At 32.2% G+C, this 16,101-nt stretch overlaps 1 protein-coding gene across 1 annotated transcript in view; it reads right to left on the bottom strand.

Moving 5' to 3' along the window:
- Positions 1-16,101, bottom strand: part of LOC113397053 (uncharacterized) — a 30,962-nt gene that overhangs the window by 14,066 nt on the left and 795 nt on the right. The window lies entirely within an intron of this gene.

Consider the following 16,101-nt stretch of genomic DNA (forward strand, 5'->3'; position numbering starts at 1 on the left):
GCACCAAAAAGCCGCATATGGAGACTAGTACATAATAAATTTATACCTTATATAACGAAAATATTATAAACGAAGCGTTTAACTCAATAGATTATATATATATAAAGAAAATTTAATAGGTAAACTTTTTAAGGATAAGTATTATTATGAAATAAAAAACTTTTAATGAGTCAAACAAACGGAAGTTAGGTCTAACGATATGAAATATGAAACGAACGTGAACGTGAGCCAACAATCGGCAGCGGGGTTAATAGTTCCACCTCCAATAAGGATGGGAGGCGGGTGCATTGAATACAAATACCAAATAATGGACACCTCAATGACATCGTAACATTCCTGATCAGATTTGCGAATGCGAGCCATGCAACGCTTTAGTATCGATGTACAAGTTGGGGACACACTGAGTTCAAATTGTTTTGTTTTAACCAAGGTAATATTCCTTGGGTTTTATCGTTCTCAGTCTTATGCTAATTTATATATTTATTTGTAGAAGCGTTCAAATATTTCTTGGCTTTATTGCGTTATCAGAAAAATAATATGGTGGACGCCTTTCATTAAAACTGTAAGAGGTTTAATTATTTAACGAAGGAAGTTTGTATTTTTCATTGTCCGCTTAATATAACAACCAGTAAATATTTTGTTAAAGCTGTAATGATAAATATATTATCCACTCATTGAAAAATAAAAGTTCAAATATAAGAATACTTCTTCGTAATCACGCTGAGTGTGCATCACACTTTATATTAAATCCACGATGAGTAAGACAGGCACGCAATGCATTAGCACGCTGGCAATGCGAAGACATTCGCCAAGTTAAAAACTATACGTTGGATACGCTACGCTTATATACTTCACGATTCGGGTAATTTTTAAGGGAGCGCATCCGGGACGACATCCTCGGGGCCTTCACAGGAGAGGCACAATAGGAAGCGCTAAAGCAATTTACAAAAAAAAATCCCACATTCTGACGAGCAAACACTTTTAACGTACATATAACATGTAATAAAAAAAAACCCGCAGACATTTTTAACTTTCAAACAATTTGTAAAAAATACATCGGTGAAGGCATATTATTCAATACAAGATTATACCGATATCATATGTAAAAAAGCGTGGAGTTAATGCTTGTTGACTTCCAGGCAAGATATATTACATACATATATAATTGTATTTAACTGACATTTGACTTTGTATTTTTGCGAAATGTTGAAAAAGAGTAACTACTGAAATTTTTGCCGGTTCTTCTCGGTAGAATCTACATTCCGAACCGGTGGTAGCTACACTTAATATAGTTCGTTAAATGACGATTCAAAAGTGCTTGTAAAAGCCTACTTGAATAAAGTATATTTTGATTTGATTTATAACTTTTATGTCGAAATAATACGGGGCGCTTTGTTGCCTCAATGCCTCCAGATCTCTAAACGCAACTATGTAAGAATTATTATAAATTCTGATACGGGTATTGAGATCACACTGACCCCACCGCCATTCACCCATCACTATCATTGAAGCTCTTATTGCTGATAATATTAATATATGCTAAATTTATGTGCTTAGAACAATCCGAGTGCCTTAATCGCGAGGCAGCTGTAGTTCTACTCTAACAGACACTATAGAGCTGAATTACACACTAATTAAGAACGTAAACAGCAGGTAATTAGTCACGTTATAATCTTCATATATTAACTCACACGTATTAAACATACAGACAGATTGAAATCTAGAACTTAATTGACCTTGAGCTGTTTGTGGTCTGCGGTTAATATAGTCATAGTAAAATAATATTTATATTTAAAAAAAAAAGATAATCCATTAATAATAATTATATTTTTCTTTCGCAACTCAATATAAACATATTGAGTTTTTTTTATAATTTTAAATTTAAATATATCCAAGGCTTCGTGATTACTATCGAAATAAAGTTATTTATACACAAGGAGTTTTATTTTTGAACAATTACGCTGTTTTAATGTTTTACTCTTTTTTGTTTCAAATGGTGCCGTTTGCAATTGCAGTTTGCAGTTTGCAGTTGCAGTTTGCAGTTGCGAACATTGATTATACACATGATACATACTGTGGTCTAGACACTAGGTATCTCCTAGTTGTATGCTCAAAATTGAACGATATGACTATATATGTATTTCTTTTATGGCGTAGGTTGGCGGATGAGCATATGGGCCACCTGAAGTGGTCACCACCGCCCATAGACAATGGCGCTGTAAGAAATATTAACCATTTCTTACATCACCAATGCGCCACCAACCTTGGAAACTAAGATGTTATGTTCTTTGTGCCTGTAGTTACAACGGCGGTAGAATATCTGTTGAATATTGTACATGGTAGCCACTGCAGATTTGTCTCATTGGTTAATCTCATTCTTGTTTATATTAAATCCAAAAGGACAGCTGCTACTAAACCAATCACACAGTTTTTACATCGACAAAATACATATAATATATTAAACACAATCTAAAATAAAGAAAAATAAGCTAGACAGCAATAAGCTATCTTATGAAAAGTATCACGTAGTACTAATAATTAAAAGTTGAGTCACGGGCCCTTCGGTACACAGGAGGGCGTTCTGTGTCACCGGGCTCATGACGTGTTCGCGAAAGGGCCGACATTCGTTCACGATTTACTACCGTTAGAAGGTACATGAAAGAATTTCACTTACTTGGAATAATTATCGACCTTAACGTCTAATGGTAAATTGACCCACTAATTTAAACTAACATCTACTAAATTAAAGAAACAATATATTTTAATTTGTTCCTACAATTTTGCATAAAAAACATGTTTATATCAGACTATTTTCGCGTTCTCGTTAAGCTTGGGACTCATTATTGCTTGACAAAGTCCCGCGAATTCTTATCAGTTGACTGTAAAAAACATCACATAAATACCTAAGCAATAAAATAATATAGAGCTGTAGAAACATGAAATGCACTAAAAGGGCTTACTAGCTATTTGAAATAAGGTAGGTAGTGCTAATAAATGCATACGTATATCAACTTTACAGATATGATAATACATAAAATAGATACTGTGCTGATAATTACTAGATAAATATTTATACTGCATACAATCAATAAAAAGTACTTATAAGAACTTAGTTGAAGTAAATATTTACTAGTTTTCGCTAGCGGCTTCGTATGCTAATGGTGTTAGATAAGTGTATTTGTTTCCTGAGGGATATGTGTATACAAAAATTAAAGTTTAAGTGTCATGATTTTTTAAATATACTTATATAATTTTAAATGAAATAATAATATTTAGTACTGCTTTGACTTTTAATACTTTTTTTTTTAAATTGAAATAACATGTATGAAGTATGATTATTGATTCGGTTATCGACACCGTGTTGTGGCACTCCCGTCTCTTCCGTCTCGTGGCGTGGGGAGGCGAGCTGGTACTGCCTGGCACGGAGAAGCGCGGGATTTTTAACGGGGAGAAAAAGATGGAGGACAAACAAGGAAGGACGGATATTTGCTGACTTTGCTGTTAAAGTTATAAGTAATATATGTATCGAGTGGTTTTAATATAATGGAAGATAAGGTAATGTGAGTTGTTTTATTATATAAGGGTACTTACATATTTAAAAAAAATCTTCGAATGAGCTAATACAGGATAGGTTAGGTTTTATTTATTTATTTATTATAAAAAAACCTAACCGATATTGGCATAATCGCAGATTATTTTTATTTCGGCGGCGCGGCTGCGTTAATACGTAAGTACCCGGTTAAGTTAAGTTGTGATAGTGGAACAAACAATTCACTTTCCCATTCATCATATTAGGATTTTGTTTCAGCTAAGAACACTATTTGAAATTATGTTTTTTCTCTTTATCAAAAAATATTGTCTGGCGTTTTGTTTAGAGCATGACGTCTCGGCTCCGATACAATTCGATAATGAATGTAGTAAGTGTATTGATTACTTAACAGAGATGGCAGATGAATAGCATTTTTTCATTTACGAACACCACATTTATTTCACGCACTTTGTTTTATTACGTTAGTTTTAAAACGTGATTTATGACGTGTTAACGGCATAAGTGCTTCAAAAACTATATTATAGTTTCAAGGACTTACGTAACATAATCATAGTTCTTTCTTTCAACTAGAAGCTGTTTCTGTTTTTTATAAATATTTATTTTAAGAGGCACACGATTATATTGTCCAATCATCAACTTCGCCCAGAGCCACTTCAAATATTCTTCACTCTTCACCTTCCTACGGCGCCAATGCTGTGCCAATCAAGGGATGTATGATTTGATGTCCTATTTATTTGTAAGTTCACTTTCTCAATCGCTTCAATCGGTAAAATTGACCATCATTTGTTTCTAATATTTTTGAAAAATAATTATTAGGTAAAGTTAAATTATAATTCAAGATTGCAACTGTATATTAGAATACCACTGCAGGTACTCGTATAGGATTGATTAATTAATAAAGTTATGTGCGCTTCACATAGGAATGCAAGCTTGATTATAAATAACTAGTTGTCGCCCGCGGCTTCGCTCGCGTTTTAGGGGGTTGGTTGCGTATGTATGTATGTATATTGCATATGTTAGGCTAAAAGAGTAGCCTATGTCCTTCCTTGGAGTTCAAGTTTGCTTCACACCAAATTTCGTCAAATTCGGTTCATCGGTTTGGCAGTGAAAGAGCGACAGACAGACAGACAGAGTTACTTTCATATTTATAATATTAGCCAGTATAGAAGTATAGATAAACAATTAAATGACTAAATAATATAAACAACAAATGTTACAAAAAACTTATAAACATAAGATTACAAAATAACTAAAGCCGTACATAAATATTAATAATATTTATATTATTAAAAAAAAACTCACATCAAAATCCGTTGTGTAATTTTAAAGATCTAAGCATACATGGGGACAGACAGCGGTAAGCGACTTTGTTTTATACTATGTGATAATTAGACTATTGTTCCGGTTTCAAAGATCTCATTGAAAAGTATATTACGAAAGAAAATCTATATTGTCATTACAAAAGCAACAAACCTAAGGTGAAACATAACCTATAAGGTTATATCCGCTGAATTTGAATGCAAACCCTATTATACTGATCCGCACCCAGCCACTGATTGCTATCGATTCACCGCTCGCATTGAAACACGACACTAAAGCTTCCGCCTGCCGGTTAGCATCCATATTATAATGCGGAATGTACTAATCCAGAGTATATGTTTATTTATTAGAAAACTGAACTTACGCTTTGAAGAAAAGGACACAGACAATCGCGTCGAGAGGGTTCTGTACTATCTCTCGGGGTAATCGACAAAAAATAGGACAAAAAATTGTGTTTTAATAATAATAATAATGGTCAAGTTAATTTATTCCATTTATGAATACTTTTTTTTTAACTATTCATCGCAACTATATATGTAACAAACAATGTAACCCCCCGATATATTTAGCCTGAAGTTGAAATACCCAAGAATATATTTCTTAACATTTATTTCCGAAACCTTAGATAGTTTGCATCAAATTTCAAAATTGCTAATTGCAAAACAAAACTATTTTTTTTAATTTGACAAAAGCTTTATAAAACAAATTTAAACACTTCATGTTTTGAATTGAAAATGTTTTATAAAAGTCAACTTTTTTACATTGTTCAAGAACTTCTATTAAGAAGTCAGATTAACTTTTTAATCTAAGCTATGAATTGTTTAACGCCTTAATGCCATAATCAGTCGCATCGTGGTGTTTAGAATCAATTATGAATAAAAAAAAACAGAGCGTTCCTGTTTCAGAACTTTAATTAAGAACAAATTAACTTGACCGACTCTTGTCATCTTATTTAGATGCATTATTTATTTAAGAAACCGAAAGCCTGGGTTCAAGCCAGAATCGAAGCAATATAATTTAATTGGTTATTTAGGTTAAGAAATTTTCAATAGAACACCAGTTTGAAAGTCGGCAGTGCTTAAACTACGTGCCGCGAAAAGCACGTACAGCTAGAAAGATGCGCCTAAACGCTCTTCGGTGTAGTCGGATTGCCATCCCATAAGATTAAGAACTTTGGTCAACACTATGTCTACTATATATATATATATATTTTTTATTATTAAGGACAACTTACAAAACATACACCATTTATAGTCTAAAAATAAAGGTAATTACATTTTTAGCTTAGTGTTGTTTCAATTAAAAGTTATCACGGCATGGAAAAGGACAGTTTTATCTATTAACCTAACACAACTTTTTTCTATTATATTGTATAAAAAGGGGAAAGAAAAAAGAAAAATACTAACAATAATAATACAATACAAAAAACGCAAATTACAAAAGACAAGACAATTACAAATTACCAACTAATTACTAAACAATTAAAAAATTAAAATAAAAAATAAAAATGTAACTTTTTTATAGGTAACAAAGATTTTATAAACAACAGTGCAACAACAGCCACACACTGTAATAAAAAAAAACACTATATAATATAATATAAAGATATAATATATAATATAAACGTGATCGATATTGAAGAACATAGTGATCTTTATTTTATTTTATTATTTCTACTTTATAGTTTATACTGGGTGATTTAAAGCTTGCTACAATCCTACTTTTAAATTTTGGCAGACTGTCTGAAAAAATGTCTACATCAATTTTTTGATTTTTTATAATTTGGTTATACTGTCTAGGTAGCCTACTTATGATAGTATTCTGTATATATCTTACATATTGGATAGTTTCCATTGAGAATGACGACGTGACTAATTTGTACTAGGAAGAGCCAGGATCTTTAATCAAACTTATCCAGAACACTTTAAGCTTGGCATTGTCCTAGGGAAACAGAAACCTTGTCGAAGCCCAACCTATTTAGAAGGATTCAAATTGTACATACCATAATTTAATAAAAACTGTTAATCATTATCTATCCATATTAATTTTATAAATGAAAAAGTGTGATTTATTTCTTTATCATGTTTCCGCTCGACTAAGCAAAAATATTTTGACACAGTTTATGGACCTGAGATTGATGTACGCCGAAATATCGGTGAAGCCAAGCGTACAAAGAAATTGTAATATACAAATATCCGTAAATAAATAACGCCTTCCTAGCAGTATATCATTGAGAGACCTTCATACTTAATAAAGTAACTAGCTGCAACCCATTGTGACGTGTTAAAGTAAACATTAAGTTTAAACTTATTATTAACACCTAGTGGGGATAAATATTAACTTTTATGGCTTCGACAATAGAATCTAAAGTTCTGTAAAATGTTTTGCTACAGATGGCACATGGCGAACAAACTTTGGATAGATAAGCCAAAGCCTGAACAGTGAAGTTGTATGCGGTGTTTACTGTCTGCGTTTCTCGCTGATAAGCTTCAAGTAACACGTAACGTTGACACAGACATCCAGTAAACAGAATCTAGGTTATTATATCATAAAGCGTTTATAACTTAACCGAATATTTATTCAATTTGTTTGCAAATTACTCAGAATATTTCCACACAGTCCCTCTATGAGAGCTGATTTTTCGTCCACAGAATCGAATGCTGCTCTTTACCACTATTACATTTGTAATATATAATTGTATTTAAATACTCAGCGGTATAAGAAAGTAATAATTATATTGTAAGCGACATAAGGAAAAGTTATATTAACCATTTCATATAGAAGAAAGACTTCTTTGGGCGCGAGTAAAGTGAAATTTGATAATAATGGGTAAATACCACCCACTCGTCAGATATTCTATCGCCAAACAGCACTACTCAGTATTGTTGTGTTCCGGTTGTAAGGGCGACTGAGTCAGTGTAACCACAGACATAAAAATACTTAATATCTCAGTTCTTGAGTTGGTGACGCATTGGTTATCTAAGGAATGGTTAATCTTTTTTACAGCGGCAGTGGTAACTTATCTTCAGGTGGCCCATTTGCCCGTCCACCTTTTTAGGCTATTAATAGGTGGACGGGACATAACATCTTAGTTCCCAAGGTTGGTGGCGCATTGGCGATGTAAAAATTGGTTAATATTTCTTCCACCACTATAGTCTATCGGCGGTGGTGATCACATCAGGTGGCCTATTTGCCGGTCCGTCGATATTTGTCATACAAAAATTCAGTTTGAATAAATTGTTTTTTATATTTCATGTACTGAGACTTACACATGTTTATTTATCTAAATTATAAGTACATAGAATATTGTTACATATTTGAAGAATAATCCAAACTACGTATACGGGCTCATGAACTATTTTTTATGTTCAAAACTAATGAACCGAAATCAGTTTGCATATATGTTGAATATGTATTAATTTGTGGGACAATTACTATAGTCGGAATATTCACGGTTCAACAACCTGTGTGTCGCAGGGTAAGTAAAATGGCCGACAAACTACAATAATTAAGACCAAAAAAAATCTGACACAAAATCTTGACCGACATTTATTCAATTAGACTAATATTATATATCCTATAATATTATTAACTTATATTAACATATTATTTCAATATAAATTACATTTATGATGATATTGCGAGGTCGCATAAAAGTAAATTCTTTACTTATTGCTTCAATCGCACGCGTGGCCTTTGGCAGATCATTTTGGCAGGCAAAAAATGTGTCAAATAAATGTTTTGCTGCAATTTAAAGATAATATATATTAGGTTATGGCAAAACAGACAGAAATTCCATTGTAAACTTTGTATAAAACTTACTTAGGAGAGATACGACTTAAAACGCAATAGTTATGATTGATGCATAACTATCTCTACATACCTACATAAGTTATTACCATAGATATCTAAAGATATAGAATGATTATGCTACCCATTCGTTGATTCCGATATCAGGTGGTCGCTCTCAAGTAAGCTCTTTCTTTACTTTTCTTATAATGACAGATCTGACCGTTATATAGCTATATAAGTTAGCCTAGTTAAGCATGGTATATATGAATATAAATATGAATCAATCTGTAATTTGACATTACCGGTTAATACATCCTCTTTACTTTACGTTTTAAGATTAATATTTTAGTTTCATATTTCGGTTATCGTACATTGGCCTTCGCGAAGTCATTGACCTGAACACCCTTTGATACAAAATGCAGGGGCGAGGCAGGTGGAACCCTTTTATGCAAAATTGGGTCAGCCAGCTGTGACATTCGTAATGCGTGCTGATGTCAAATATATAATTTAAGAGTACAAGTTCTGATGTCGTTAGCTTGTTAATTATTTATAAAATATTCAATTTGTGCTGTTGAACTTTAGTAAGTTTAATCAATTGCATTTTAGTAGTAGTCATTGTTTGTTTTTCTTTCTAATAAATAATATTAAAAATTAAACCAAATCAAAATCTGAGAGATACAAATCTAGAGGCTACTCTAGATTTTTATACATAAAACCTCCACAAATGTATATATGTATTTCTATATTTTGAGTTTGAGCGTTGATACGCATTGCAAAGGGCCTTAAACCTACACTCGGGTCGCATGTACCGGGAACTGCTCGGGGTCGTGATATTATTGATAAGATTTATTAGAAAGAACACGTATTAGAATAAAATGATTTAATCTCGCCATTAGCATCACATTCGAAATTTCGGGTTTTTATTGTTTGTAATTTCTTTATTGTTGAGTGCGATTTGTTTTCTTCGTAGTTTCTGGTTACAACTTACCTTATATAATAAAAAGTTAGGTATTTTATGTAATAAATGTTGTAAATATTCAAATTAAAACTTATCATGTCGTACTTCGTCAGTCACTGGCTAAAAACGTAGTTTTTTATATAATATCCTTATAAATTTCATTTTTTCTGCACATACCCAATAAACATAGGCAAAACAAATAGTTTTATATTGTAATTTTTAAGTATAGGTATATAAAATTGTAAATAATTTAGGTAACTTCAATAATTACTTAATTTATTCTATTAAAGTTCAACGAAGAGATTTGTCAATAAAATTAAGTACAATGTTGTTTACTTGTTGGCGATTTATTCGAAGACTTGGAAAATTTGCGTACATAAATATAACCAATTATTTTAGAAAGAAGCAAACAAATGTAGTTGATGTAAGATAGGCAATGGGATAAGTTTCGACCGAGCACATAATAAAATCAATAAAATGATTTTCTTCTCCAGTCAATTCATAAAATATTAAAAAAAAACACTTTAAAAACTAACGTTTGAAGTGTACACTTAAAGTGTTCATAGGCTTGGCACCCACTTCAGACAGCTTGGTAGTATATATACTCGTATATATAAAATGTTCTAATAAAAAAACCCAATGAGCTCAAGGCTTTTTCATCGTTATATAGTATTTAATAACCGAACGATAACTATTTGGCAAAAGAATAACCGATAAATAAACGTGATAGTATTATATAAAATTATATACAAAGCGTCGGTCACGAGGACTGAATGACTTATACCACAACCCCACCTGATACACAGCGGGTGGACAAATGTGACAAAATATCATCCGACCCACGCATATTTCCTCACGATGTAATTATACACGTAGCTCGTATAAACACAAAATATGCACATGGAAACTAAGTCGTGGTCAAGATTTACGTTTTCTAGCTATTTAGATATATCATCGATTCGGCTGTTTGACATAAAAACATACTCTGCAAGTCCTCTATATACCAACACTTTCTATTATTTTTAATTACTGGCAATAGAGACAAAAATTAAGCTTAAATCAAGATCAAAATTTATTGTACACATAAAATTTCTCGAGTGACTTTGACCAATCATCACAGCTCTAACAGAAAATAGCTTGTCGGAAACACCTCGCTCGCAACGCATACGATGAAGTTGTTGAGATATTGGCATTACGTCAAATTGTCAATTTCAAAACGGGAAGCTGCCTCAGTTAAAAGGCCTCAGAATTTACACGTATAAGGAGGAAATCCTACTTTACGGAAATAATGGACAGGATTAAGTACATTGAAATGTACTTACTTTGGGTATTCGTTCTATGTCAGAACGAATGTCCAAATTTGCATCCTACCAAATTTGCCTAGGCAAGAGAGCAGCACGAGCAGTGAATGGCAGTGAGGGGCAAAGGGGCCCCTCTAAACCTACACTCGAGTCGCATGTACCGGGTACTGCTCAGAGTTTTTCCCTTGTCACGATAGATCCGGCACCCACACTGTGAAGAAGTTTATCTCTATATATTTTTTGAAACTGATTTCATTATTATTTACTCAATATCATTCTATATTTTAATCCAGGAGCCCGAAATGTGCAGCCGTTTAAGCTATAAGAGCATTGAGACTTTCGCACATAATATTCCATAATTTACAAAACTTAAACCCAATATTTAGCTATAACTTGTTCACGCCTGTGCGTGATGGTTGTCTTCCGTCACCTGCTGGTGAGGAGGTACCCTGTATCAATTTCTGTACCCTGACAACGTGTATCACATCGAATAGTTAAGACGTGGAAGCGTAAAAAACAAACTCTTTTTCGCATTTAAAATATTAGTGAGACGTCCACCCAATTATTCGAGAATAAACCTTTTACCAGAATGATTTCCTAATCAAGGATCACAATGATGAGTAATTCGTTCGCGTGACAATAGCAGTTGGCAGCTGTCTCGGTTAGCGCAATTACAATTAGACAATTTGCAATTACTGGATCGTCCAACCCACTCGCCTCAGCCGTTTATTTCATTTTCTTTGCAGACTCTAAGCTCTTTTTACAAGATTAATTTATATTTGTAAACGATGTGTACACTAACATAAGGTCATTCTGAAATCTGAAAGATTAATTGGCATCCAAACGTAACATAATTATCATTAAAACTAATCGATTAAGAGTATTTTATCTTTTCTTATAGTTGGTAAATTAAAAGGTTGTGTATAAATTGTTGGTAAATAATATGCGATACTAACGATAAGATGGTTTTAATTAAATATATTCCAATCGTAAAATTCGTCGGAGTGTGTGACGTTACCAGAATGCTAATACGGAGGGTTAATAGGTTATTTTAGTCGATTTGCTTAGTACGTTAATTGGTATGAAGTTTTACTAGTGAAGTCATTATATGTTTTTTAACGCTCAAATCAGGGAAGTAGGTCCTTGCCTCGCCTTAATAAAATCCCTTAACTAAAAATAACATATTAAGTATTGTTTTTTTCTTCGTTTTAAGTATAAGTGTTTAGTGACGTACTGCTATAAGTGCGTGCAAACAAATTGGTAATGTATTTATTAATTTTATTTTTTTTTAATTATTGCTTTTCGTACTTGTAAAAATAGTCCAAAGATTTTAAAATACTACCTCGGCACAAGATTTTTTTGTCACGATGCCGAAACACCAGTAAGCATCAGACCCAACACGATTAATCCGAGAAATGACACGCGACATTAGCTCATTAGCACACAATGCGCGGGAAAACAAAGTGAGGCAATCTTGGGCGGCGCAAGCGCAGGCGCCGACGCCGACGAATTGCTTTCTCACGGAATCATTATAAAGTTTGAAATAATAGTTATAAGTAATAAACGAATCGGAGATCAATATAACAGTTAATAGAAATAAATTAGAAAAAAAAAACATAATCAGGCTTATTTCGTTAATGTCACATATCTTTTTTTATAATAGGTAGGCGATCAAATGAGTCACCTGATGGTAAGAAGTACTCATTCCATTCCTTACATCGCCAATGCGCCGGCAATCTTAGGAACGATGTTTTGTCCATTGTACCTGTAATTACACTGGCTCACCGACCCTCTCAAAGGGACCCTACAAGAATACAATACTGAATATTGCTATTTGGCGATAAAATATCTGATGAGCGGGGGTACCCAGCGTCTGACTCATCTTGCAGAGACCATCCCCAAGTAAGGAAAGGTCTTTTCGAACCAGTCGTAAACTAATGACTCATGAAAACAAAATCATTTAATGAAACTTTTGCTGTGATTTTACCACCAAGATATGTAACAATTTCATTGTTATTGTATAATACCACAGATAAATATGAATAATGTATTCGCATGCAATAATTAAACAAAAATATGACCGGCTCTGTAATTAATTGCAATGTTTAATCTACTCGTTAATTAATTGTACCTTTAAATTCATTTTACAGTTTTAAATTAAGTTCGGTATCTACAACATCTTTGAATATTCATTCATTTAAATAAATAAGTCTGAATTTTAAATGTGCATGATATTGCTGTTAAGAGTCGTTTGCGATTTAATGTCTAGTAGTAGTATTCAGTGTAGAAGATTGAGAGTTTTTTAACATATTTTCATTGAATGTCCATCACAGACTAAACTTAATTAATATATTTTTTGATTCATCATAACTCTCTTCGTGACTGCTTAAAAAAATGTTTAAAACTGGTTTATTTGGCAAAAGTGTCGATAATGTTTGGAATTAAAAAAATAAATAAACAATATATCGTAAATACATAAATAAACATTGGAAATGTTGGACAAAAACTATATCACGCTGCTTCAGCACTGGTTACGTTAATTCATCCGTAACATGAAAGATATTTTCCTTCATCGTCGAGCACAATATAAATTATAAACACAGCTATTCATATCAAACCAAAGTACTTGATATCCGGATTTTAACTATATTTGGTTAAAATTATACGTTCCATCTGTGGCCTTTTTATACATACAATATAAAAAAGATCATAAGTCAAAAAAAGTTACTAAAATTAATTAAAATAGACTACTATAGTAAATCTAAATATAAAAACTATTCTGAAACTACTTGATATATTACATAGGAATCAATTTTAAACATTTAAATACACGATGTCATATGTTATGAACGTGTCATAAAAATTTTTTTTACATATAACTAATTGTTACTAGATATGATATATTTGCATATTATTTATATTAGGCTAAAATTTTTCTATATATGATTAAGAAAGAAATTGTGAAGTATACAGAAAGTTGTGATTGTTAATAAATAAAAAAAAAAGAAATAAAATCGCTGGGCGATCGTTTACTTGGTGCTTGTCCGGCGCACTGGCAGCGAGTGATTGGGACATGCATGTCGAGGATATCGATACAAAAAAAAAACTGTTTCCGCTGGTCGGTCTTTTGCTTGACGTAAGTCTATCCCACTAGCAGCGGGTGGAGGGGGCTTGACATGTCTAGGCAATAGGCAAAACAGAAAAATAAAAGAAGTTTATGATATTTCTTAACAATCACATCTAGCTACAAGGTATTGTACTTCGAGAGCGAAGTACTTGTCAGGATGGCCGTGTCAGAAATCAATAAATAATTAGACAATTACAAACAAGGCTTACACTAAGTATTATATGTTTTAATCAATTCTGTAATAACAATAATTTAATTTAAGTTATTTTTGAATTGTGTTGATAACATTGATATTAAATAAGAGGATACTTTGACTTTTCTGTTCATTATTTGTGAGTCACGTGATTTGTAGTGAGGCTTATATAAGTGATGGAAGCTCGGTACAGAACACTTTTACTTTACTTTTCACTTTGATCCTGGACCAGCAAGTTGCTGCTAACATTTAAGGTACGATATAATTTTGTGATATAGTATAAATGTTATTGCTTGTTAAATTATTGATGAATATATATATGAATTGTGTTTTTGCAATTATCAATATAAAAAGTTAGTATAATTGTATTTAACTAACATGACTGTATTTTTGGATATTGAAAAAGAGTAACTACTGAGTTTCTTGCCGGTTCTTCTTGGTAGAATCTACATTCCGAACCGGTGGTAGCTTTACTTTAAATAGTTTGTTAAATGACGATTCAAAAGTGCTTGTAAAAGCCTACTTGAATAAAGTATATTTTTATTTTGATTAAGGTAATTGGTTTTATTGTAATTATTAAATGATACAAAATTACGTTTACTACAGCTATTATAATGGCTAAATAAATATCTGTGTTTCATATATAATCTTTTATTGTCTTAAAACCTTAAAATATAATTAAGTAATAAAGAAATAGAAATTATTTTAAAATATCCTGACATAATGTATTGAGTCTCTATTAAAAATCTAACAAACGCACACATTCTGTCCCTGAATTTAAAACTGCACTTTTCCAATGTCGGCAGTAATTGTTAGTTAATTAGTTGGTATCGTTTGCGGAAGTTACTCGTATATTTATTTAAGGAAATGTGAAATTCTCTTGTTTTACCTCATTTGTACCATTATGAATTCAATATATTTTTGGTTTGACTAGGGTTTTGGGAAGTATTGAACCAAATGAGAGTATAGTATAGCTTAGAAGTATGTTTGATGGATATGTTTATAATGTTCCAATTTGATAGTTTGTTAAATTTAATTGATAGATCTAACCAAAATTTAACTTCATTCTGTTTAAAAGTCTCGAAGAATCGGGAAGTCGCGGCAAATCAAAGTAAACTTTCCTCCTTATAAAAAGAGACATCCTTGTCCTTGCTGGGCAGTTTCGCCCGATTGGGACATTTGCCCGCAGTTACTGTATTATCGTTTGTTGCAACTTTCAAATTAACGACAGTTAAATAAAAAAGTATATCATGAAAAGTAAAAGTACAGCCCATTAGTATAACACCGTTGAGCAAATGCTTTCACTTCTACACTTTGTAGAAGTATTCGGAGCTAATTTCATGCTGATTAATAGCGAGTTGCATTTCTTTTCAATGCAAAAATTTAAATGAATGTAAAGAAATCGAAATATTATTTCTGGCAACACCACTATTATATACACTGGACCAACTTAATTCATCATATTTTAAATGTGGGAGCTAAATATAAATAAATCCCTGTTCAATTAAAGACGGCAATATTTTTTTATATACAGTATAATGGTTCAATGTCACCACGCCTGATAGGATTTAACAAACATTGAAATACTAAAAAAACTGTCAATAGGTGTCTCATCTCATCGGAGGTTTGATTACGATTGGTATTAAGTATATTTTAATCTGTAAGGCTTATATTAAGTGGACAGTTATTCTAAATATAATAAACGATTATATATGATTTGTGCATCGGCTTGTTCAGCGGAAATAACATGTGATGAAACTTCGTTAGAATACTATAAACCACCCAGTACGCCAACCCCGCGTTGGAACATTATGGAATGCACTCCAAATTATCGCTGACTAACTAATTCCACTTATTAAA

The sequence above is a fragment of the Vanessa tameamea genome, chromosome 19 (assembly GCF_037043105.1).
Source record: "Vanessa tameamea isolate UH-Manoa-2023 chromosome 19, ilVanTame1 primary haplotype, whole genome shotgun sequence".
Taxonomy (NCBI): Eukaryota; Metazoa; Arthropoda; class Insecta; order Lepidoptera; family Nymphalidae; genus Vanessa; species Vanessa tameamea.